Below are 27,770 nucleotides of genomic sequence, written 5' to 3' on the forward strand. Positions count from 1 at the left end.
AGCAGGTGTACAAAACAGGAGAGAGAGAGGTGATAACCCAGTGGAGCCTCGGCTGTTTACCAGGAGCAAGGCCTCCTTCCGATGTCATCTTGTCTTCTAGTTATGAAATTGCCTCCTTTTCTGCCTTCTCTTCCTCCACTTCACAGTATTTGTGTTTCTCTTGAAATGTCATTTTTGAAAAGGTTACAAATCACCCTTAAAGATGAATTGTATCCCTGAAACGAATGTAATCAGCTCTCATTAGGGGGTTCTGTGGCAGAATCCTTGGTACACAGCTCCCCAGGAAAGCTAATTTCAGTGTGGTTGATGGGGCACAGCTGGAATCATACAGCTGTTGCTAATCGAAGACATTTATATGGAATCATTTACCTTTTGAGGGTCTCTGTCACCCTGCCTTCCCACAGTAGCCCCTGTAAAGAATGAGGTGACTGAGCAATAGATGGTTCTAAGCTGGCTCTTACGAGCCCTTCAGCAAAATCCTTGTGTGAAATAAGTACACCTTTAATACAATCATGAACATCCCCAAACAAATGCAGCTATTAAACAAGAATATCTCAACAATTCTCTGAAGGCCTGCACTTATTTCATATTTCATGAAATCTCAAGATAGGAGTTCCCACTGTGTGCAGCAGGTTAAGGATCTGGCATTGTCTCTGCAGGGGCTCAGGTCACTGCTGAGGCATGAGCTGGATCCTCAGCCTGGCGCAGTGAGTTAATGATCTGGTGCTGCCGGTAGGTCGCAGCTGTGCCTTGAATTTGATCCCTGGCCCAGGAACTTCCATATGCTGTGGGTGCAGCCAAAACCAAAAACAAACAGACAAAAAAACCTCAAGCTATACTCAGGAATGAGAGTAAAAAGGAACCTGCAAGGGATGAGTGAAATACTTTTAAGAACCAAGAGTGAAAACAGCACAACTGTTCAGTTTAAAACATTTGCAAAGAAAGCCAAACAAATCTGAAAAGTTCTGGATGGCTCCCATAGAAGGATGGGGGTGTGCCTGGAGATTTCAAATAATTGAAGAATGCCACAGGGGTTAATTGATGTCAGCAGTGCAAGGCTGAGGAAGCCACTCACTGAGGATGGAAGATGAATAATTTGTTCCATTCAGGGCTATTTTCTGAATGACCTGTGCTGATTCCCATCAGCAGACAGAATTAGTTATCACCGCCGATGTGTCCCTTCAGGCCTGCTCATTTTTCAATCCACTGCCATTTGGTTGAGTTATTCCCTAAATGAATCAATCACTAATTCATAATTAGATCCAATGACAGCGTGAATCTCTGTAGTGGAAACCTCTGGAAATGACAACGTGAGTCTGAAGACAAATCAGTGATGAAGCATGTTTGTCATTCTTAAAGCCAACTGAGTCTTGGCTTGAAATCTTGGTCAAGATATATGAGCTAGGTTTTGGGAGAACTTAGTGTGATGAGCTGAATACTTCTTTGTTCATCTATCCTTGTTTTTCATATGTATACACGACTACATGCGACTAGTCTAGAGCAGTGGATTTATCAATGTTGTTGACATAAAAAGTCTCATGGTCAGGTCTGTGTTTTAGGGGACATTATATGAAAGCAACAATTGTTACTTTAAGGCCAGATCATTGTCCTTGAGGACCAAAGCCATACAGGAGAGATTCCTGTGGTTATGCTAAAATTCTATAAAATAATGAACTATAAAATAATAAGGATGTGTGTTTAACTCATCCTCCTCTCTGTGTGGCTAGAAGTCTTGGTCACTAGTGTAGTGTTTTTGCTTCTTCCCGTCTTGTCCCACCGCACACTTATAAGTTCAGCTGACCATACCTGCCTGTGTGTGAGACAAACTTCTACTGATGGATTACTTCCTTCCTCTCTGCTGATATTCAGAACCCTGGTGCCTTAGTCATAACCAGAGATCTCATGGGAACCCTGGGCAGATCTAGGGTGTGAATTTTTCCAGTTCCCTGAACCGGGAAAATATCTCCGAGTCCTAATGTTTTGATTTCTGATTGCAACAGTCAATAATCAGTGGTTATTTAATTACTCTCTCTCTCTCTCACACAAGATGGCCAAGCTCTTCCCTTCCCAGTGAACTGCCCTTAACACTTTCTGTTTTGTGATTCTAATGAATATTGAGGAAGTCGGTCAATATTGAGAAACCTGATCACTGTGCTGTGGTCCAAGGGCCAGCCTTTCCCAGCCTTCTTTCACCAAACACAGTATTTTTAAAAAGTTTTTATTGGAATATAGCTGACTTAAAATGTTGTGTTGGTTTCATGTGTACAATAAAGTGAGTCAGTTATACATATACATGTATCCATTCCTTTTCAGATCCTTCTCTCATGTAGGTTATTACACAGTATTGAGTAGATTATCCTGTGCTAAACACTAGGTCCTTATTACCTGTCTATTTTATATATAGTGGTGCAAACAGTATTTAGATGAGTATGTGTCTCATGTACGAATATGATGAAAGCTTACCTCAGAACAAATCCTAGACCCCTTTTTAGGCTCTTTGCTTCCTATTTACTCTCAGCCCCATGAAAAAACGAGGGTAGCTATGCAACTTGAAAGTGATTGCCAGCACAGATTCCTAACAATTGCCTGGTTCAGAGAACACAAGCCTACTCTCAACCAAAACATGGAGCACTTCTAGTCATAATTCAAAATGTTTTCACAGCAATTCGACAGGTTGGGGTGAGAGGGATGGCCTGAAGGTTGGGACTGGCTTATGCACACTGAGGTATATGGAATGACTGGCCGATGGGGACCTGCTGAATAGCACAGAGAAATTTACTCAAGATTCTGTGATAATCTATGTGGGAAAAGAATTTGAAAGAAAATGGATGTGTGTACATGTATAACTGAATCACTTTGTTGTAGAGCAGAAATTATCACATTGTAAATCAATTATATTTCAATAAAACTTTTTCAAAAAAAGGCATGTACCAAAGCACAGCTCAAAAAAAAAAAAAATTCATACTTCTTCAGACCAGGAAATAAAAGGATTTAGGGAAAACCTTAACTAAAATCATATCTAGGAGTAAAGATTTGACGACATCAGCTCAAGACGTTTTCTAGTTTCTAGAATCATTCTTGAATTGACAAATCCTGAGTACTCTACCTTAAGGAGTCTTCCAAAATAAACTGATGTAGTGGAGAACTGGATGCTGCAACCAGGTCTAGATGCAAGGTGCTCCTTTTGTTCATCACTCAGCAGCACTGCCAACAATTAAAGCAACTCAAGATGATTGAAAGTGGGTCAATGGCTGGCTCTCTGCACTTAACATGGATGCATCCTTGGCCTCAGCAGCCTTCTGCAGACCATTTTTCTCATTATTGTTATTATTTTAAACAAGGGGCAGGCCTCTTTATTTATTTATTTGTCCTTTGTCTTTTTAGGGCTGCACCCGCGGCATATGGAGGTTCCCAGGCTAAGGGTCCAATCAGAGCTGTAGCTGCCGCCTATGCCACAGCCACAGCAACTCAGGATCCGACCCGCATCTGCGACCTACAACCTACACCACAGCTCATGGCAATACTGGATCCTTAACCCACTGAGCGAGGCCTGGTGATTGAACCCGCAACCTCATGGTTTCCTAGTCGGATTCGTTTCTGCTGCGCCACAATGGGAACTCCTCTTTATTATTATTTTTTGCTTCTTCCAGTTTGATTGATCTCAATTACCGACATACAGCAATGAATAAGTTTAAGCTGTACAGGATAAAAATTTGATTTATATACATCACAAAGTGATTGTCACAAGTTTAGTGAACATCCATCATATAGACATCAAAATTATAGAAATAGAAAAATACTTTTCTTGTGGTGAGAACTCTCAGGATTTACTATTTATTTATTTATTTATTTTTATTTCCCCAATATATTACTTTTTTTCTACTGTACAGCACGGTGACCCAGGTCCACATACATGTATACATTCTTTTCTCTCACATTATCATGCTCCATCATAAGTGACTAGACATAGTTCCCAGTGCTACACAGCAGGATCTCATTGCTAATCCAAAGTACAGCTGATTTACAGTGTTTCTTTGATCTCTGTTGAACAGCAAAGTGATCCAATCATACACAGTTCTCTGTGGTGTATGGTAGGTCCCCACTGCCCATCTACTCTAAATGTAACGGTTTGCATCCTCCAACCCCAAACTCCCTGTCCATGCCACTCCCTCCCGGCTCTCCCCTGGCAACCACAAGTCTGAGCTCCATGTTCCTGATCTGTTTCTGTTTTGTAGGTAGGCTCATCTGTGCCATATTTTAGATTCCACATATAAATGACATCATATGGTATTTGTCTTTATCTGACTTACTTCACTTAGCATGAGAATCTCTAATTCCATCCATGTTGCTGCAAATGGCATTATTTTGTTCTTTTTTATAGTTAAGTAGTATGCCATTGTGTATATGTACCACATCTATTTAATCCATTCATCTATCAGTGAACATCTAGGTTGCTTCCATGTCTTGGCTACTGTGAATAGCACTTCTGCAGAGCATGTAAAGGGGATGTATGTGCCCCTCACACGTGATTTACTGCCCATTCACCATGACCACACTTATGGGCTTAGGACTCCTCCACTGCTCCTGAACTTTCCTGCTTTCATAGCTAAGTGCTTTGCTAAATTATCAACACAGGAGTTCCTGCTGTGGCTCAGTGGTAAGGAATCTGACTAGTATCCATGAGGATATGGGTTTGATCCCTGGCCTCACTTACAGCGGGTTAAGGATCTGGCATTGCCATGGCTGTGGTGTAGGCTGGCAGCTGCAGTTCCGATTCGACCCCTAGCCTAGGAACTTCCATACGCAGCCCTAAAAAGCGATAAAAAAGAAAAGAAAGAAAAAGTATCAACACAATCCCAGGCCAAAAAAAAAAAAAAGTTAGAAAACTCTACAGAACCAGCCAAGTAATCACAAAGATTAATTGTTGCTCCTCCCAAAACAACATTTAAAAGCAGATGGCATGTGGCCTCTCTACCCACAGGTTATCTCAGAATCACAGAATCAGAGCAGGAAGAGACCTTGAGAGAACAATCCCTCGGTCCTTCAGGAAGACGGTGGCTAAATCATCCAGGAAAAGTACCTCTGCCCTAATTTTAATGGGCTCCAGGCACAGCGCTCTCAAGATTCCATTCTGAATAGAGAGAAATCCTTTCTTGCCAATAAACAATCTCTCCCTTTAGAGCTGAAGTCTATTCATCTGTCTGGCTGTTGTCTGAGACAGAGAAGGGCCTCTCTAACAATTTTTATATCACACACTCTTTCCTCACAAATGGAAATCGGCTTCTTCCTTGAGGATTGTATTTTCCCAAAACTTTTCAAATATTAAAAAAGTTTTGTGACATTCACTTGTTTCTCAAAGTTATCTCTAGTTCTTCGTAGCCCTTAAGTCCAGATGTAAATATTACTTTCTAGTAAAGTCTAACCAGATGGAATAAAATAAAAAGTCTCTGTGTGGCCCAGATTGGTAGCCCCTGGCCTAGGTGTACCTGGTGTGACTGAGAAATTGAATTCTTAATTTTATTTGATTTTACATGATTTAACTTTAGATCTGAAGACCCTTTTTTTTTTTTTTTAATAGAGTGGAAGACTTGAAGTGCGCTTGGAACAACCTTGGTTTGAGCATTTACTTTTTCAAATGTCAATTGTATGACCTATAAATAGTGTTCAAGTATTGCTGATGAAAATTTAGCACCTGCTTTGAGGGATCTTTTAGTGTATAATAAACAGAGGATTTTGAAGACTTAAAAAAGAATTTAAGGATCTCATATTTTTAAACTGATTATCCATTGAATTATAATATTCTGGATAACCTAGATGCTGTGGAATGAATATTTATGTCCCTCCCCACACCCTAAATTTTATACTTTAAAACCCTAAACTCCAATGTGATGCGATGTGGAGGTGAAGCCTTTGAGAGGTAACGAGGTGATGAGGGTAGACTTATCAGGACCCAACCCAACCAGCACCCTGATCTCAGCCTTCCAGCCTCCAGACCTTTGAGAAGTAAATGTCTGTTGTTTAAGCCACAGACTCCGTGCTCTTTTGTCACAGCAGCCAGAGCTGACTAAGACACTGGGTGTTAAATAAAATATATTATCAAAATTGATTTTATCTTTTTTTGGAGTTCGTGTTGCAGCTCAGCAGGTTATGAACCTGACTAGTATCCATGAGGATGCAGGTTCGATCCCTGATCCTGCTCAGTGGGTTAAGGATCCAGCGATGCTATGGCTATGGCCTAGGCAGGTAGATGCAGCTCTGACTTGACCCCTAGCCTGGGAACGTCCATGTGCTGCAGGTGCAGCCCTAAAAAGAAAAAATAATAATTTTATCTTTTTTTAAAAAATGATATTTTATGTAACTAATCACAATCCTGAAAAGAATCCCCTAACAGAAGTTCTGTTTTATTGGTTATTCCCCTCATATGCATCCTAAATCTGACAGAGAATTAAAAGGTTGAGAGAGGAAAGGAAGGAAGTCGGCAGAGCAGGATTTGGAATGTTGTGCACAAAGGCATGATGAGAAGCGGCCCAAGGAAGAGGATTTAAGGGTGTCTGCATGGTCCCAGTGCTCCAGCTAATTACAAGTCTAAGGCACAGGGACATCTGAAGTACACAAATAAATTCACTTAAAGGTTCTCTGTTTTTTGTGAGTTTTGTTTCAGACTTTGCATATAACAGATGTGAAGTGGGAGTCTTCCAAAAAAGGGAAAATGCTGGAAAAGGACTGTTCTGCATCCTCCGTTGTCAGGCTGGCCTGGGGTGGCGCTGGACGGCGCCTGAGCAGAGGGCTGTGCTGGGTTACACATGGCATGAAGTGTGTGCTTCAGGACAGGGCTGGCGACAACGCCCAAATGCAGAGAGGGAAGAGGTCCTGGAAACTTGACAATTTAGGAAGCTATTGTGATTACAAATGGCTAAGAGCAGCATTATTAACATGGAAACGATCAGTTCAAGTATTACCTCATGGATTAGAGCTGCGAAGCGGCCCAACACCAGATCCAGCTCTGTCCAAGAGGAGAGATGGCCATGCAGAGAAGCCCACGGAAGGTGGATTCTGGGGGACTAGTATTCACTTCCATTGCCTTCCATTAAAGGCTCCTTGTTATTTCTTCTTGGAATCCTTTTCAGGTGTCTCTTAATGATACCCAAAGAACATGCCGTGGGTGTACACCCTGCGAGTGTAGGCATTAATATTGTATATGTTCTCACAGATTCTGATCTTCTAAGAAAGTAAATTATATAATGACCAGCAGCTTTTCTTTGATGTGTAAGGTCTATTCAGGACAGCACCACTTTAAGGGTCAGGAAAGTGAATTTGGCCTGTTCTCACAGACACACTCCCAGGAGGCTGAAAGCAGAAGGCATGAAATTTCTGCTTTCAGATCTTTTAATGAATCGTCATGAGATTTTTGGCAAGTCCACTTCTCCCTCCAACTTTTCCTCGACATTTTAAAATACTAACTTCTGTCATTGCATTTGTTTTGAATATGCTAACACTGTCAGGAAGTAAACCTCACTCATATTAAAGGTTTCCTAGAGGTAGGGACTGTGTTTTCACCTTCTCTTGCATGTACTGAGTCCTGGTACAAAGGTCTACATGAAATACTGTGGAGTGATGTTTATTTAACCTTAGGAAAAATATGTTCACTTACACATTGTTAAGGCTGTTAAACATTAGAATGGGAATGCTAAAATGAGTCTGAGAGATTGCCTAGTAAATCCCTTCATGGTAGAACTGACAAAGCTGGCACCCGGGCAGTAATGTCTCTTCTAAATCCTGCAGCTAGTTAGCAGAAAACCACAGCTAGAATCCAGGTCACAAAGAGATTGGCTTCTTTCTGCTGTTTTAGCAACAGTGGAGATAATTTAGGTGGACACTTAACAACAACTCAAATACACAGACGAAATATTTTAAAGTCTCTCAATTTTCAAAAGTCATTTTTTAAGAAGGAAAGACAATGTTTAATCTTTTGACACCCGATGTTCTTGACGTCTAGAGTTAAAACCAAAGGTTTGGAGGGGGAGGGAGTGGGATGGAATGGGGGTTTGAGGTTAATAGATACAAACTACTACATTTATAATGAGTAGACAATAAGCTCCTGTGTACAGCACAAGGAACTATATCCAATCTCCTGATATAGATCATGATGGAATATAGCATAATAAAACAATGTGTGTGTGTGTGTATGTGTGTGTGTATGTGTATATGTATATATATGTATATATATATATATATATATATATATATATATATATGGCTGGGACACCTTGCTGTACAGCAGAAATTGGCACAACATTGTAAATCAACTACACTTTAATAAAAATTTTTAACAAATGTTTAATGCACAGTTAAATAGTAATTTTTTTTTCTTTTTTTAGGGTTGCACCCGTGGCATATAGAAGTTCCCAGACTAGGGGTTGAATAAGAGCTACAGCTGCCGGCCTATACCAGAGCCACAGCAATGCGGGATCTGAGCCGTGTCTGTGACCTAGACTGCAGATCACTGCAATGCCAGATCCCCAACACATTGATCAAGACTGGGGGGATTGAACCTGCATCTTCATGGATACTATTCAGATTCGATTCTGCTGTGCCACAACAGGAACTCCCAAAATAGTAACTTTTAATACCCAGCATCACTGAGAGAGAATTTACTGTGTGCCAGAAACTGTGCTAAATATGTCACAGGCATCATCTCATTTAATCCTCCAACATCCCAATGAGAAAACTGACCCCAAAAGAGGTTACCTAAATAGCGCAAAGGCAAACATGAATCCATTTCAATGATGGAATCGACTGGGCACCTGTAGGTGCTGAGTGGTACTTGAGTCTTCAGTCTGCTCCCACAGTCAAGTCACCTGGCTGAATAGGACTAGTCAGGTGATCTTACGCTATGATTCCCATGCCATCCATCTGATGTGGCAATAGGGACACTGAGACAGATATAGGTGAAGAGGTAGACAGGTGTATTTCTCCTAGATAGCTCTGTGTAAGGAAATTCTGAAAAGCAAACATTAAAAATAGACCACTTGTAATCAAACTATTGACCGCAGGATCTCAGGAGAACTTAAAATCCATGATTCCGAGAGAACAAAGTGTACACAGCACAAGATGCAAGTGATTGTTCAACGGTTGTTGAGTAGAAATGTATTGCTTCAACCCAAAGCTTCTACCCACTGATGAAAGGTCATACAGCATTCGCTTCCCCTCCAGTGTCAGTGAAAAGCCATGAGTTCCAGATGATTTGGCTATAGAACGGCAAAGTTCCACCTGCCTGTATTGCTTCAAAACTGTTTGGAGAACAACTATCCCAGAGAATTGCCTAGACCTGTAGGCAATGTTGTTTAATAAGAAATAAACCTTAGGAATTGGGGGATATTTGTTAGTACAGTGTATCTTAATCTATTACTAATTAATATTCGTGGCAGTTTCTGAGAGTAAGTTTTATTAGCAAATAAGTTTTATTAGCAAAACAATTGTCTTTGTGATGAAGCATTATTTTATTTCATGCTTAAGACAGAAAAATGTTACTACCATGATCTAAAACCCATAAGTGACTGATGAAAAATCAGAAAAAAAGAAATGGCAACACTAATTCACTCATTTATTCAGTCCATATTTTTGCACTAATTTTGAATAAAAAACACTCAAATAACTTTGGCATTAAAATTGGGAAGGAAATCCTATAAATTTGGATTGTGATAACCATTGTACAACTATAAATGTAATAAATTCATGGGGTAATAAAATAAAATAAAATAGACCTTGAAGGATGAGATGCGATGGTAAAAAAGAAGATACTAAAGCAAAGAAATCAGTAACGGATTTAGGACTAGATGTCTGGATGGAGCTGGCAGTGGTACCAATTACTAAACTGCAAGAGACTGAGGGGGGAGGCATTTAGGGTGTGAGGTGGAGATAAAATTCTCAGTTGCGTAGACATGACATTTTAAATAATAGGAGATTTCCAAAATGAAAATCTGAAATTCATAGCTTGGTACATACACAGAGCGGCTCCTTAAAAGAAAGACTTGGACTACTGATACATATTTATAACCGCAATACAGTTTGCAAGTATCTAGGAACTCAGTGAACCAAGAACACGTAAGATTTGTAGAGTACAATTTAAAAACTCTGTTAGAGGACACCAACCATATGCAAATTAAAAAGAAAATGTACTTTGGTAATGAATGGATGTTTTCACACTTTAAAAATCTTTACTTTTCTCAAGTTTGTAAATTTGATACAATGCTAATCAAATTTGCAGAAAAAGCTTTTTGAGGACCTTGGAAAATTTACCTAAAAGTAATGTTATACTTTGGCTGTTTTTTTTTTTTTTTTTTTTTTTCTGTTTTTTAGGGTCACACTTGTGGCATATGGAAGTTCCCAGGCCAGGGGTCAAATCAGAGCTGTAGCTGCTGGCCTAACCACAGGTCATGGCAACACTGGATCCTTAACCCACTGAACAGGGCCAGGGATTGAACCCACAACCTCATGGATATTAGTCTTGTTCGTTGCTATTGAGCCAAAACGGGAACTCCCCACTCAGGCTGTTTTGACACAAAAGAGCAAAAACAAAGGTCTTGCTTTATCATATATGAGGATACACCTCAAAGTAATAAACAGAGGCATGGTGCTGGTGCAAAACAGAGACCTCTGAACATACTGCATGACTGTGTTAACTTGATAGGTGATCATGCTGGTGCCATTAATCAAGAGTGAAATGGTAGACTGTTTAGTAGAAGATATTAGGAAAAATCTGCATAACAATTAAAGAAAAAACCTTCTGAATCCTAATCTTATACCACACCGAAAGGGGATCAGGGTGAATTTGAAAGGGAACTGTGATTAGAAATGGATTGTGAAAGGTGGAGCTATTGTTTAATATAAGAATATATACAGCAGGAGGTCCCGTCATGGCTCAGTGGTTAACAAATCCGACTAGGAACCATGAGGTTGCAGGTTCGATCCCTGGCCTTGCTCAGTGGGTAAGGATCCGGCATTGCCTTGAGCTGTAGTATAGGTTGCAGAGGCGCTCGGATCCCGAGTTGCTGTGGCTGTGGCGTAGGCCTGTGGCTACAGCTCCGATTTGACCCCTAGCCTGGGAATCTCCATATGCTGTGGGAGCGGCCCAAGAAATGGCCAAAAAGAAAAAAAAAAAAAAAAAAAGAATATATACAGTAGAGTTCCTGTTGGTGGTTCAGTGGAAAGGAATCTGGCTAGTATCCATGAGGATGCAGGTTCAATCCCTGGCCTCGCTCAGTGGGTTAAGGATCTGGCATTGCTGTGAGCTGTGGTGTAGGCTGCAGATACGGCTTGGATCCCACGTTGCTGTGGCTGTGGTATATGCCAGTGGCTACGGCTCCGATTTGAAGCCTAGTCTGGGAACCTCCATATGCTGTGGGTGCAGCCCTAAAAAGACCAAAAAAAAAAAAAAAAAAAAAAAGAATATATAGAGCATTTTGAGACTCACAAACGCACAAACTATATTTTTAAAAAAACCAAGGGATGAGTACTTGGAAATTTTAGTTTTTGTTCTAAGAGTGTACCTTAGACAAAGTTGATGGATACATCATAGACTGGTAAAGCTCTACAGAGTCTAAAATAAATAAGGGGTAGTATCTTAAAAATATAAGGAAACACTCACAAATCAAGACAGTAGGACACCCCAAAGAAAATGCAAGCAAATCATATAAAGAGGCGAACCATAGTGAAATCCAAAAAGCTAACCTGAATATGAAGAACTCTTCAACCTCACCAGCAATCTAATAAAGGCAAATTAAAACAAGATACGACTTCTCCTTCATTAGACTGACAAAAGTTTCAAAGTCTAAATAATATCAAGTGTCGGTGAAGATGTGGGGAAACAGAAGCCCATGCAGAGTTTTGGCGAGAGTCTACATTAATACAGCCTTTCTGGAAAGCAACCTGGCAGTACTTGGTGCACTGATTATTTGTGTAACCTATGATATCACAGATCCACCCCTCGGTGTGTGCGTGCGTGCATGTACGTGTGTATATACACACACACTCATACACACATAGCAGTGATAACGCTAAGTACTTAACCACTAGGCCACCAGGAAATTCACACCCTGATCTTCTTTGAATTCTATATTTTATACGCTGTATTTTTTTTATTTTTTTTAAAAATTTTTTGTCTTTTTGGGGGCTGCACCCTGCGGCATGTGGAGGTTCCCAAGTTAGGGGTCGAACTGGAGCTACAGCTGATGGCCTACACCACAGCCACAGCAACACCAGATCCGAGCTGTGTCTGCGGCCTCCACCACAGTTCACAGCAACACCAGATCCTTAACCCACTGAGTGAAGCTAGGGATCGAACCCACAACCTTGTGGTTCCTAGTAGGATTCGTTTCCACTGCACCACAACGGGAACTCCAACATGCTTTATTTTTATAAAGTCAGGTGTGGTATAAGCCAGATGTTGGTTTTATGGTTTAAACACTGTGGTAACACAATTGCACAATTTTAATATTGACATCTCTTCAAAAGAATGTTTCAGGGTTATCAGGTAATTCAGGCAAGAAATCAAATACGTGTTGCATTTTTCTAGATTTTTATGTGTTTCTGTGTTAGAGTTTTGAATCACTAGTTTTCACAATCAAAATCCTGTTTTGAAAAAACTCAAAACCCTATTTTTTAACTGTCTGCCTCTCCTTTAGGATATCTGTGTCCTTAGCATTAAATAGATGTAAACAAACAAAAGAGACTGTATCTTGACAAAAGGGACTATATCTAAGGATACTCACTGCAATGTTATTTGTGGTATGGAAGAGAGAGGCAATTTAGGAGAGGAGAAATAAAAAGTTGCAGTTTATGCTATGGAACTTAGAAATACATTAGAGGTAGGAGTTCCCGTTGTGGCTCATTGGGTTAAGAACCCAACACAGTGTCCATGGGGATGCGGGTTTGATCCCTGCCCTTGCTCAGTGGGTTGAGGATCAAGTGTTGCAGCACAGCCTGCAGATGTGGCTCAGATTCCGTGTTACTGTGCCTGTGGCATAGGCTGGCAGCTGCAGCTCCAATTCAACCCTGGGAATGTCCGTGTGCCAGAGGTACAGCCCTAAAAATGAAAAGAAAGAAAGAAAAAAAGAGAGAGAGCGAGAGAGAAAGAAAAAGAAAGAAAGAAAGAAAGAAAGAGGAAATATATTAGTGGTGCATATAGCATAATAGATTTTAGAAGACAGTGCTGAATGGAGAAAAAAAATGTTAATCTGAATGACCCCTTTAGCACAGTTGTTTTTTTTTTTTTTAATTTAGCATGATTTTGTTTTCTTGAAAACATGTATAGACAAAAACAATATTGCAATGGCATATTCATATTCAAGGATCAATTTAAGGATACTGTATGTAAAAAGGAAGTGAGTTGTTGGTAGTAGTAAATCCAGGAACTGGCATGTAATTTAAGCTATACTTAACCCAATGGAGCAGACCCAATTCACTACACAAACACAATTTCTGATGAAATACAGAGAAACCTGTGTATAGCACTAGCTATTATTCCAATAGAGAAACGTGGTGTGGGAAAGCAACACTTGAAAATCTGGAACACAGAAATACAAATGGATGTGTCAAATGGTTCATACATACACACATGGATCAGGCTCATAACTGTTCATGTGCCTAAACTCTAGAAAATCTGGGTGATGTGTCTGATGTGACAGAATGTAGTTTTGCAAAGGTGTTGCCTGAATGTGCATTACATTTCATTATAGTAAATGGCCTCAGAATTTTTTTTTTTCCTAGCAAGGTATGAGGCAACTATGTATCATAATGCATGACTACTATTTATACACATGGGGCTAAACCGCTGCTTCTGTCTTTTAGGAATGCAAATGCTTTGACAAGAGAAGATTATTTATTTTTCCCAATAATTGTGCTTCCAGTGAAATATACCTGCTGCTAACTGAGCTGTCCAATTTAGTTTCATTCAACATTTTATATTATTTTTTTTTCAAAAATGGGCTTAGGACACCAGTAGGAAAGTAAATAGTGAGATAAACTCATTTCCTGAGTGAGTCTCCCATATACCCTGCTACCATGTGGGCTTCGTGTGTGTGTGTGTGTGTGTGTGTGTCATTAAATTTACTTGTTTCTAAATACTTGTTGGGAAGTTAGTTATTTGTCACTTGCTGGTAATGTACCATCTGTTCAGAGAAAATGAAAAACACGATAAATAAAAGTTTTCCTGATCAGGAAGGAAAGCCAAGATGAGGCTGAAAGTGAGGATTTACCTGAGCTTAAACATCACACCCCAGGTGGGAGACAGCAGCTGTAGCAGCAGCTCAGATACAGACAGTAGGATTAGCACTCCGTTTGTTCTCTGCACATGAAGGAGATCCCCTAGCATCAGTCACTGCGGTGGGGACGTGGCCCTTTAGGACTTGAGTCTGCGGGAGTCCTGCAAAGTGCCTCTACCCCCAACGTAGCTTCCAGATGAAAGAATGAGTCAGTACAAGACTGAAATTTGAGGTCGAGGAAGGTGATGTGGAGGATTAAAAAACAGACGTGAATATCAACCAGGAACAGAACTGACTATAAGGTTGAAAAAGAAGTGAGAGATAGAAAACTCGAAATCCTTTGAAACCAGGGAAAACACGGTCGCATACTGGAGGCGGTCCTGTTGATGTGGTCTGACCACAGGAGGCAGAATTGAGAACGTTTCTCTGTTTCGCTAACTACTTAAAAGAGAAGATTAGGGTAAAAGAAATGAGGTGAGAGCATTGGTGGGAAGAGCTAGCTGGGAGTATTGGGGGTAAGCTGGCGAGGGCAATAAACTCCTTCCGAGCCTACAATCTCCCATGGGTTGCTACAGATTCGTTAGAATGATAGCCGCCAAAATAGTCCACTGATTGAATCAAGCACCCACCATAATTTTAGTAACATTCACAGATGAGAACTCTTCCGGGAATATCATGTCAAATCAGCATTGTCTGAGTTCTCCAGAACCTCATGGTATAAAATAGAAGGTCAAAAATACCATATGATATGACTTATATGTGGAATCTAAAATATGGCACAAATGAACCTGTCGACAAAACAGAAACAGACTCACAGACAGAGAGAACAGACTTGCGGTTGCTGAAGGGGATGGGGAGTGAATGGGACGGACTGGGAGTTTGGGGTTGGAAGCTGCAAACTATGACATTTAGGGTGGGTAAGCAATGAAGAGCAAAGAGAACTATATCCAGTCTCTTGGGATAGACCATGATGGAAAAGAATGTGAGAAAGGGAATACATATATACATATGACTGGGTCACTTTGCTGTACAGCAGAAATTGGCACACCATTGTAAATCAATGGCAATGAAAAAAAAAAGACATCCTGCAAAAATAGCAGGAAAATGTCTTATTAAAAGACCAGATGAATCCGTCTCAAAAAAATAATAACAAAATGCAAAGTCAATTCATTCCTTCATTTTTGCTAAGAGAATTCTATCTACCGAGCATCCAGTCCTTGCCAGGCACCGTGCAAGACACTGGGAATACAAGCACGAACAAAACCGACCTAACCGATGCTTTCATGGAGATGACTACTTAGACAGGGAAAGATATATTAATTAAAAAAGCATGAAAAAAGATCCACGCTCATAAATAAAGCACTACAAATGAGTGGGACAAGGCTCTCTGAAGACGTGGACCTGAACATTAAGAAAGCCTTCCCCAGGGAAGTGGTTTTTGAGCTACGATCAGACAGGTGAGTATATGTTAGTTCTGTGAAGGTAAAGAAGATAACATTCCAAGCAAAGGAAAGAAAAATTGTGAAGATGAGAAGGAAGGGGACGGCACTGGCCTTTTGAATAAAGGACAGAAGGCCAGTGGGGAGGCCAGCGTGCATCAGAGTTGAAGAGCATCCCCTTGCAGGGCTCTGTATGAAGTGTAAGGACCTCTGTCTGTCTCTTGAGAATAACAAGCAATCTTTGAAAAGTTTTAAAGCAGAGAACAGTCATCATACTCTTTTTGTTTAGGAAAGATGATTTCACTGCGGCATAAAGCAGAGTTCGGCGAGCCTGCAGGATACAAGGAAGTTAAAAAGAAGACTCTCCCAGTGATCTGGGTGGGAGCTGTCAGTGGCCTGAGGTGGGCAGGTCACAGTGGCCGTAGAGAGACTTAGAGAGTCACTGGCCACTGAAAACATGGCTAAATATAGTGAACGAAGCATATAAAAGGTGGGTTGAGAAAACAGGGATGCCAGCAGAGAGTCCCAGGAATTAGATTGCAGGAAAGCATCCTAAAAGAAATGCCTCTTAAACGAAGTTATCACTGACAAATTATCAGTTGGCAAAACCCAGGGAGAGGATGTGGTATTTGAGGGCCTGCAGAAAGCAAGAGGGCAGACACAGAGGCTGAGAAGCGTGTGGGGAGCCAGGCCAAAGGCAGAAAGAATACTCAAAAGTTCGTGCCAGCGGTTTTCAAGCAGTCAGTATGAACCTGGCAAGGTCATGTGGGCTCCTTTAGGAGAGGTGAGACAAGGAAAGAAACTGAAGAGATCTTGGAGCCCTACCCTGTATCGGGGAAACCAAGGTTGGGGGGAACGGGCAAATGACATGGAGAAGGAGTAGCCAGTGCTGCAGAAGGAGAACACAGGCGAAAGGCTGACACGGAGAAGGAAGGGGAGTCAAGAGAGTCCGATGCCAAGAGGGGGTCAAGTGAGACGGTTAACAACTGGCTATAGAATTTGGCCATAACACGCCCCCCCCCCAATACCCAAACGTCGCTCTCTTCATGCTGCTAAAACTCAACTTTCAGGCTGTTTCCTCTCGCCTTCTCTTCCTCATTCCTTTTCTTCTCATTCTTCTCCGTCTCTTCCTCCACCTTTCTCCTCCACTTCCTCCTCCTTCTTGCTCACAAATCTTGTTTTGCTAAGAGACTCAACTGCAAATGCAAATGGTCTAAAACGATCACAGCAAATCTATTTAATCTTCCCATGATTGATCTAGAGGTGAGTTGTCAGGGCAAAGTGGCAAAAAGAGCCAAAGTCCTGAGGATGATGGAGTGAAAGAAGAGAAGACCAGGTCCATGAGGACACCGCTGAACTTGAGCAAATCCCAGCACCAGCCACCTCCAGGTTCTTGCAGGATAAGCCCTGAAGGTCCCTTCACTCTAAGCTAGTTTACGAGTTGTTGTTCCTTCCATCTGAAAGCATGTCTTTCTTTTTTTTTTTTTAATGATTTTTATTTTTTCCATTATAGTTGGTTTACAGTGTTGTGTCAATTTTCTACTGTACAGCAAAGTGACCCAGTCTCTCACACACACACACACACACACACACACATGTTCTTTTTCTCACATTATCCTCCATCATGCTCCATCACAAATGACTAGATATAGTTCTCTGTGCTATACAGAAGGATCTCTAACAGACATAAATAACTGTTCACTGTTTCTTAAACAAACTCTGTTTTGTGTCCATTTTTCTCTTTATTCATTTTGATTCCTCTGCCAAAACACCTTTTACCAAAATCATCATAAATCACAAATCAGCTCAACTTTGAAGGCCCCTTTAAGCATTACTTTCCATCATGTGGTTCTTTCCTCTTCTTCCCAATCTTAAGGAATTACCTCCCTCTTCCCATCCCTCACCATCTATTTCCCTTCCTGTAAACCTCTTTAATGATTTAAAGTATGTAAGTATTTATGCACTTGTCTTGTGTCCTTTCCTGGACCTTAATTTGCTCGAGGGCAAGATCAATGTCCAAATGATTTTAATTTTCCACTACCTGATTCAGTGTTTTGTCTACAGTATGTCCTTAGTAGTGACTTAATAAAATGTCTAAGCACTTTGAAAATATGAATGAAGCTAGTAATTGAGAGACATGGATAATGTACTATTTAGGAGAGTTATGATACGAAGGAAAACTCCTAGTAGAATAATCAAAGTCAGAGGAGGGAGTTCATAGCAGTTTCTGACACAGCTTCATGGCAAACAGCCTCTTATTGGAATCGTGGACCTCTATCTCATGGCGATTTAGTGGTGACCTGACACTTCTGGTACCTGGATGCTTATGGTGCTTAGAGATAAGAATGCAACCACTGCTGCATTTCATCAGTAGCTCAAGGCTGTTTTTGTTAGGCCAGGGACATGCCACACTGGCAATAAAGGAAGGGAGCATATGGAGCAGAGACATAACTGAAAGTGACAGATGAAGGATGCAAAGAACAAGGGCCACAAATCTCCCTGGCTGGGACCCTTCACGGGGACAGATGGCATGGTGGGTGGTCAAAGTGATCTGAGACAGTGAAACAGGGTCTGAGGTACAATCTATAAAGTGAGGTGAAGCATAAGGAACAGATGTGTCTCTGAACGCTTCTCTCAGCCTGTGACAAAGCTTTTCTTGACAAAAGTGCACCACACTCCCCTCCCCCACTCCCTGTGATCCGTGTTCTCTGGTTCATGCTCATCTTGCACTCAGATATCTGAGCTGAGCTTTTTTTTTTTTTTTTTCTTTTTACAGCCAAACCGGTGACATATGGAAGTTCCTGGGCTAGGAGTTGAATTGGAGCTGCAGCTGCAGGCCTATGCCTCAGTCACAGCAACACCAGATCCCAGCCAAAAGCTGTGGCACAGGTCTGCTTGCAGCAACGCAGGATCCTTAACCCATTGAGTAAGGCCAGGGATCAAAACCACTTCATCGACACTCTGTTGGGGGTTCTAAGCCCTTTGAGCCACAGTGGGAACTCCTGAGCAGAGTCTTTAGTTATCCTAGTGCTGGGTCTTCCTGCTCTCCCCACAAGGCTATAGGGTAGACCCCATAAAGAAAGCCATCTCCTCCCTTAAAGACAGTAGAGAACAGCACATACTTGAGGGGACCGTGCGTGATTGATGATTGTGGGAAGAAGTGAATGAATTCCAAAAGACCCTTTCTAAGATACCTCTAAAATACAGCACAGGGCACTATATTCAAGGTCTTATAATAACTTATAATGGCAAGTAATCTGAAAAAGAATATATGTCTGTGTAACCGAATCACTTTGCTGTACAGTGGAAACAAACACAATACTACACATCAACTATACGTTAATAAAACTAAAATAAAGCAAAATAAAACAAAGAGACAAAAAATCTACTAAATTTTACAAAGGCATAAAGGCACACTGGGGACTGATGATGATAATGTTCTCTCTCTCTTTTTTTTCTGGCCACATCTGGAGCATACGGAAGGTCCGAGGCCAGGGACCGAATCTGAGTCCAACTGTGACCTATGCACAGCTATGAACATGCCAGATCCTTTAACCCACTGCTCCCGGCTGGGACTGAACCCATGCCTTCACAGCGACCTGAGCTGCTACAGTCAGATTCTCAACCCACTGGCCCACAGCAGGAACGCCAATGTTCTCTTTCTTTTCCTGGGTGTTTGTTATATTGGTGTGGTTACTTTGTGTACTGTTATACACTGACAACCGGTATATATTTCTATATGCATGTTATACTTCAATCAAATGTTTTTTATTTGTTTTTTGTCTTTTTGCCTTTTCTAGGGCCACTTCCCGCAGCATATGGAGGTTCCCAGGCTAGGGGTCTAATCGGAGCTGTAGCTGCCAAGCCTATGCCACAGCCATAGCAACGTGGGATCCGAGCCGCGTCTGCAACCTACACCACAGTTCACGGCAACGCCGGATCCTTAATCCACTGAGCAAGGCCAGGGACCGAACCCACAACCTCATGGTTCCTAGTCGGATTAGTAAACCACTGCACCATGACTGGAACTCCAATCAAATGTTAACTCTAAAAAATTACTGACAAATTCATGATGAAATATCTCCAAGCCGAAAGAAAACCCGTAATAAAACTCGGGAATACGAAGTCCTGGCTGAGAGGTCGGAATCTTCATGGTTGTAGAATGTTGACAGTGTCCTGTTGGAAAAACGCTTTGGAGCTGGCCAAGCCTTTGAGACACATGATTTTGGGTAACTCCCCAACAAAGCCAGGCAATGGGCACATCCGGCTGGTCCCCAGCACACGAGAGGCTTGGCATTGGATCAACTGCAGTGGCAGAAGCCACAGCCTAGTGTGACAGCGGATGGGACATTTATGATGTGCACCAACGGGAACTGGTGGTTGTGCCTCGGCTTGAGTGAGCTAGAGAGGAAAGGGGCGATTCGGAAAGTGAAGGCCAAGGTGGGCAGGGGCAGGGCAAGAGTGGATCTGAAGCAAAGGACTGAAAACTGAGCAAAGCAAGGTCTTCAGTTGTGAAGCCTGGCCTGGAATGATTCAGGTTTACTCTCTAAATGGCTCTTTCTTGGGCTTCTTTGCATCTGCGGGAAGGCCTCATAGCTCTTGAAAAAGAATCTCCCCAGGCTTTCAAGACCTGCCTTCTCCCCAGCCCTGTGCACAACCTTCAATGACCCTCTAGGGAAAGAGGCCTAAAAGGAATGATTTCCTAGAAACAGTGACATATCACCTGCCCTTGAGAAGCCCCATCACTAAGTTATCCCAGCTGCCAGTTTTAGCTGAGCCTGAAAAACCACACGCCGTGGTGTCTTTCAGCACTTTTATACTGAGGCACAAAAACATGGCTCTTTCAGGCATCTATGATGAGCTAGCAGAATCTCTGCAAAGGTTCCCTGATGCAGAATCTCTGCAAAGTTTCCCTGATGCAGTCTCGGCCCCCGTCTCTTTCCATGTGTCCTTTCAGCCAGCCCTTACTTTATCACAGACCCCTGCAGTGGGCAGCCTGGTACAGGCTTGGTTACTCTCACAGATCCCATCTGGAACGCTTTGCATGTGCTGAATAACTTGTTACAACTGCAGGAGGTGGAAGCAGGTTTGTAGCAGAAGGGAAGAGCATGTCATAGAAATAATGTCTTCTCTGTTCATCCTGGGACATGGCTTTTTAAAAAAAGAGACAAAGAAGGAAAGAAATGATGGAAGCTTTGTAATTCTCAACCAGTGGCACACAATTTTACATGGCAAGGTGATGACACTCAGCAGAAAGCCTTGTAAGGAACTGGGAGAGGACACTGACTTGAGCTATGGCGGGGACAGTGGACAACTATGGTAGGAGGCACTAGTCCAGGTGAAATGGCCAGCATTTCCACCTGATTCAAACTGGGTTGACTGGAAAGAATACCATCAACCAACTGTTGGCTAGAGGGAAAAAGTGAAACATGATTCTCTTGTTCAAACGATAAGTACTTCTTGAGTGTCTATTGTATGCAGAACTAGCTAGTTGCCGAGGTACTGATTACACGTGTTTTCCATAAATCCCAGCGAGCACCTCATAATCCACAAGCAGCATTTTATGCTTTGTTCACCGTCCAGATTCAAATCAGAAAACCAAATCCATCTGGTTGAATCCACAATATCCAAGATTATTTCAATTATGTAAAGTGAAGCCAGCAAACACATAATAGAAATATTTTTTCTAACCACTCACACACTTTGGAAACAATGGGAAATTATTCATAGAGTGTAAAATTATCTTTATTCAGAGGATCACATAAGCAGCATGTTCACAATCAAAAACATTTTACATGAGCAATAAACACCAGTCATTTATGCAAGAGCTTCCCAGGGTTGGTAGATTTTTTTATTGCTCCATTTTGCTTCTGTCAAAGAAATGGAATAGATGCTTTTAACCTATTATCAATTCTACATCAAGTGTACAGAAGGGAAATGCAAAGCATTAGAAAGAGGGGGGAGGAGGGAGGGACCTCCAATAGTCCCTATAAAGGAAGCAGATCCAGACCCTGTCACCCCAGACACCCTCTTTAATTTCTAACCTTAGAAAAAAAAAAAGAATGTATATGTCTTAAGCCACACATATCCATATACAATTGCCCATGGATACTAAGGAAATGTGACTTCAGCTATTGTTTGAGGGAGAGGGTCCAGAATTACATCATGCAATTTGCTGCTCTGAGCAGGTATCGGGGAGTCACAGTCTCCACTGTAAATCAGCACATGTCAGCAAGGTGGCATGGTAGACAGAATAAAGATCCCCCCAAATGTCCTCACACTAATCCCAGATTATTGGATATATCACTTTGTATGACCAAAAACAAAAACACCAAACTTTGCAGATATGATTGCAGACCTCAAAATAAGAGTGGTCTAGATTACCCAGGTGTGCCCAATCTAATGACATGGGTCCTTTAAAGCACAGGATCCTTTCCAGTCGTCGTCGCAGGCGGATATGACTATGTAATAACATCCAGAAGGATGCAGTGATACTGGCTTACAGAAGAGAGAACAAGTCAAGGAGTACAGGTGGCCTCTAGAAGCTGGAAAAAGCCAAGGAACAGATTCTTCCCCAGGGTCTCCATACCTTCGTATTTTAGCCCAATGAGAACTGTGTGGGACTTCTAACCCACAGAATTGCTAAGATAATAAGTTTGGTTATTTTAAGCCACTATTGTGTGGTAATTTGTTACAGCAGCAATAGAAAACTGATACATATGGGCTGGAAAAACAAGGGCTTCTTGGTGCTGATATCTCAAACACACAAAACCACTTTGACGAAGATGTCAATGACAGCAGTGGAGGTGGGTTTGGCTATATTTGGTAAAAGCCTGACGCAATCAGGTCACAGTGCCTGATTTCAACAATGATTTAGCAAATCCCTCCTATAGCATCGGGAATATTAATTGCTTTCCAAGAGTTATTAGCAGCCATATCAAGCTATGCTTCTACTTTTAATATGAAAGCACTGGTGAGAGCCTTACCTTTTATGTCACTCAACATACCCTACAGCATGTCCCAAATGGGACATTCCTCTCAAAGGCTAGAACCCAGAGGAATGCTGGTCTTCATGGTCGACTCTTCTATTCCTCTAAGATCCTATTCCTCTAAGATCATTTCAAGTATATGACCTATTCCCACAATTTTTTTCTGAGTAGGAGTCAGATCGGTCTTATTTTTGGTTGCCTTTCAATACCCCTTGCTAGGCCCAGGGGATTCACCCAAAAGCGATCTGTGAAGAGAATGAACTAATACTACATCTTGACCAGGTTTGGGGCATAGCCACAGTAACTGCCCTCACTGCCATACTGACCTTATTCTTGGCAGGATTGCTTTTCTTGCTTCTTCCTTTATGATTTTTTATTTTCTTTTTCTAGCTTCATTAACTTTTTCTTGTCTGCTCTCCAAAGACTTAGCTTGTGGGGAGAAAGAATGCCTGCACACTATAAGAAAATGGAAAAGCTCTGTGCTTGCTTCGGCAGCACATGTACTAAAATGGGAATGATACAGAGAAGATTAGCATGGCCCCTGCACAAGGATAACATGCAGATTCATGAAGCCTTCCATATTAAGAAAGAAAGAAAGAAAGACGGGAAGAAAGAAAGAAAATGGAAAAGCCCTAAAAAGACATTCAAGTGTTACAGGAACAAAAGGAAGAAGTGGCAAAAGGTAAGTGGCCTTTTGTTCAGGGAAGAAGGGCTTCTAAAGTGAAGGAGTGTCATTAACACAGACAGTTATTTGGGGGCTACAGAACGACCTGATGTTGCTAGAGCAGAGCATACCCTGGTGGGAGAAGAACCTGGAAAAGACAGTGGAATAACCCTGTGAAAGACAATGGCAGCTAATCTGAGGAATGATGGCAGCTTTATCCTCTAGGCACAAGGAGCTCCTGAAGCATTTTGAGATGACTAACCGGTTCATTTTTGTGTTGCAGGAAAACAAAACAAAGTAAAACGAAACTTCAATAACAATATCAGGGATAGGTATAAATGGGAAACAGAATGCAGGGAAATTTATTTGAAGTTATTGTAATAATCTAGGGAACAAATAGCAAGCATCAAAACATAGATAGTAGGGGCAGGGGTAGATCCGAGGGAAACGAGAGAAGCAGAATCAACAGGACATGACCAGTGATTGGGAGTGAGGACTGGAATCCAGGGGGAGAGAGAGTGGCTACGGGATGATGACATTTTGATTAAAAGCAATAGGAATAAGAGGAGACAAGGAAGGTAATAAGGTGGAGCATCTCCTATGTGTTGGATGACACCATTTGCCAGGTTCTGTCTCAAACATTTTTTTGTTTTTTGTTTTTGTTTTTTTTTTTTTGGCTGTGCACTCAGCAGGTGGAAGGTCCTGGGCTGAGAATGGAACCCACACCACAGCCGTGACAATGCAGATTCTTAACCAGTATCCCACCAGGGACCTCCTGTATGTAGCCTTCTTGTTACAGCTGCATAACCTCTCCAAGGTCCTATGGCAACACAGAGCCAGACATTGAACCCTGGTCTGTGCGAGTACAAAGGTCATGCTCTTTACACTACTCTTCACAGTCCAGTTTCACTGTGGACACATTGAACTTGAAAGCCAGAAGAACGTCCCTGCCATGGAAGCTGTTGCAGATGTGTCTGTGTTGCCCAAGAGAATAACTGGGGCACGGATTTCAAGTCATCTGAGCATAGAGATGGCTGGGGAGGCGGCTGAGAAAATTTAGGGAGGACCTATAGGAACAGAGAAGACCAAGAATGATACTTCTAAAGGGTAGGTGGAGAGAGAACTGGAAAGGGGAAACTGAGAAGTAGAATGAGAATAAGAAGGAAAGGGGACAGCACGGTATCCCAGGAGTCAAGAGAGGCTGGGTCAAAAAGAGCAGGTGGTCGGCTGGAATAAACAAGAAAGCTACAGGAGGGTAAGGAACGGGAAGGGGACACTGAATTTTGCAAAGGAAAAGTCATTCTCGGCTCTGCAAGGGCAACGTGCTGTCAATCATCAGGTACTGGAAGAGCCCAGAAGCAAGACTGTAGGACTGGGCGGTGGGGCGCAGTGAAGGAGTAAAGCCCATCCTTCCTGACATTTATCGGTGACAGGAAGATGAGAGACAGGACAGAGGATGGAGGAATGGGAAGAAAAACGTATTTTTTTTTCTGTGTATTTTAATATCTATGGAAAGGCTTATTTGGGCACAATGAGACAGTGGAGAAGGAAGCATATGAATATGTAAGAAAGAGACAGGTTTTCCTCCCTGTCTTGGGAGACCCTTGGGTGGCAGTGGGAATGATGATGCTTAGTGCTAGGCTACGTCCTTCTGATGGTCACCTGCTGTGATCGCACGGGTCACAGGAGGGAGAGCAGACAGAGCTCTGGGCAGTTCTACAGCACATTTAGGAAATGGGGACCATTTAAACCATCATTAACTTAAACATAATATCCAACTAGGTTACAGTGATATTTAAAAGGCATCCACTGAGAAAAATGCACTATCTCAGATATGACCCATCGCTTAGCATAGTTACATGGTTCGTACCCAGGATAGCCCCTCAAATGTATGATTTTACTTTGCATACATGCAGTAGCACTGATCTGAATCCTTACAACAGGAAGTGTAAGTCCCGGTGGCTTATGTTTGCTACAGAAATTGATTTCAGATTTTAAGTGCGTGATCATAAAACAAATGTTTAGAGCACACAGAAAGATGATCTGGGAAGGTCCAGCCCTGTTATACTGAATACACAACAGCAATAATGCACATTTTGCACAATGGCCAGACATCGGGGGTGGCGGGGAGAGAGGGGAAGAGAGTTTGACTCCAGAAGAGAAGTTTACAAGAGCAATGAGAAAGCTTCGAATCAGGAACAAACATGAGATGAGGAGACCCGAATAGACAGGAATGAGTAGGAAGTTTTGCAACTCAGAGGGAGTTGAGAAAGCTAATGAAGGTTAGCAAAAGCAGCATGTGGGTCCTAAAGAGAAAGCTCCAAAGAGAACACAATTCTCAGCACATCCTAGATTACTCTGTCCCTGGAAGAGCAATTTTAAAAAGAGAAGAGCCAGGCTTAGGAGGGTTTAGGAGGGCCATGGGGATGAGGGTGGGACCTCCAACAGGCACTCAAGGAGTGTCAGGGTATGATTTCTTTCCCTGCATCCTGTTCTTTCATCTATTCACTATATGAAAATAGTATACTATATTCATAAAACAATACTAGGAAATTTGGGAATAACACAATTATGTCATAAACGAACTTTGCCTTCCTCCAATTCTCAATTCAGTCTATTTGGAAACAGTCAAAATATAACAAAAATGGAACAACCAGAAAAAAGGAACATGTGCAAGAATCTGTTTATCCGCAGCTAATCAGCATAACAGAAGAGCGACTGCTATATTCTCAAACGGTCTGAAACACTGGAACGTTTTGTTTTTGGTTAGCAGCCACCTCTGGCAGAGCAAACCCTGCTTCCTCCCTCACAGCAGCCTGGTGCCATCCTCACTGCTTGAGGGATGAATGCTGATCTAGATGTTCCCTTGCTGGTGCTCTTAGGTCTTCTGCCTTCTCTGGTTTTCTGAGACTCCCATTCCCTTCCTGCTTCCACATGACATCAAATACTGCCTACTCATCAAGGCCCAAGTCCAGGGTCATTTCCTTGACCAAATCCTCCCCTCTGTTGTGCCCTCATCTTTCATCCTTCCCACCAGTATGTGGTGCCATAGACATAGCATCTACTCGTCTTCTGATCATTTCTTACATAAGAGAACAAGATCTGACATTTTTCTCCCGGGATTTAAACCCATGTAGCATTTGTCCTTACTTAAGGAAGACATGATAAATGTCATTAACTAAAGTTTCAGCTACTGAAATAAATCTCCAAGAAAGCTGATCAGATTCACAGGATTAGAGAGAGAATATGTGGGTTCAAATCTAGGCTCGGACACCAATGCACCGTGTGCTCTCAAATAGGGCACTAACTTTGCTGGGGCTCAGATGGCTCACCTGCAAAATAGAGGGTTGAAGATGATAGAGTCCTCTGGACTCTGAAATCCCCAGGTCCTGCGACCTTGCTGGGTGATAAGCGGTACGCACGTTCAGACCCATCCAAACACGCTCCCATGAGGGTTCACTGAAGTTGGTGTCAGCCTTAAATTGTTACATCTGATCTTCCTCTTGAAATAAATCATCAGTTCTCCCTTCCTGCTATCAGTTCTTAGAAGATGCTTCAACCATGACAAGACGTTATAAAAAGGAAGATTAATTGGTGAACTGAAGACTCCTTGCAGTGACAAGGACACAAAAAGAAGAGAGAGAGAGAGAGAGAGAGAGAGAGAGGGAGGACCAGGGATAGGACACTGTATTCTTTTACAGTCCTTGTTTATCTCAGGTTTCAAGGATTTATCAGTGGGATGGCCAGAATACATCCTTAAAAATCTACCACCTAAACTGTTGATAAAGGGAAATGTTAAGTCCTACTATTGTCATTAACGAACCTTGGTTAAAGCACCTGCTTATACTGACTTTCAATCCCTCGGGGGATATGATGCTATAACCTTTGCCACTTTATTTCCCCTCCCAGCGATACATGGAACATCATTTTCTTCTAAGTTAACAGAAATAAAATTTAATTTTGCTTGAAGGCATTAAAGACTCACCTCTCAAATAAACTGCTGACACCGTGAACACTGTCAAGCTGGATTTGGGAATCATTCAATGGCATTCTGTCCCAGACAGGCAGCAAAAGAATAGACAATCCAGCTTCTATCTTCACAAAGGGTGCTACCTGCGTTCACTATCCCCAAGGTCTCATCCTTCTTATACTAAGAGCTGTGCTTCACACAGGTGCCACTATTACTTCCAGCTTAGTTATCTCTGGGACAGTCACATGGCATGATCTGACATCTGCCACAGAACTATGTATCAACAAGAAACCCTTTCCTGGGGTTCAGTAGAGAAGCTGAATTGACAAAAGTGGGAGAACATAGAATAAAAAGGATTACAGTTGGAAACCAACTTCCTATAAAAGGTGATATCTGAATCCATCTTGAAATTGCTATTAGACAAAAATAAATGGTATTAAGTGGGAA

General features: G+C 41.9%; 1 protein-coding gene and 1 non-coding gene across 4 annotated transcripts in view; one reads left to right on the forward strand and one right to left on the reverse strand.

Moving 5' to 3' along the window:
• NKAIN3 (sodium/potassium transporting ATPase interacting 3) overlaps nt 1–27,770 on the reverse strand; it is a 571,670-nt gene that overhangs the window by 330,943 nt on the left and 212,957 nt on the right. The gene's annotated exons all lie outside the window — the stretch shown is intronic.
• Nucleotides 23,169–23,275, forward strand: LOC146403874 (U6 spliceosomal RNA). The gene has a single exon (XR_014845047.1). It is a non-coding gene; the product is annotated as a U6 spliceosomal RNA (small nuclear RNA).

The sequence above is a fragment of the Sus scrofa genome, chromosome 4 (genome assembly GCF_054392235.1).
Source record: "Sus scrofa isolate SSC_HxYL_T2T_F1_AM1 chromosome 4, Sscrofa_HxYL_maternal_Yorkshire_Landrace_v2.0, whole genome shotgun sequence".
NCBI classification, from domain to species: Eukaryota; Metazoa; Chordata; class Mammalia; order Artiodactyla; family Suidae; genus Sus; species Sus scrofa.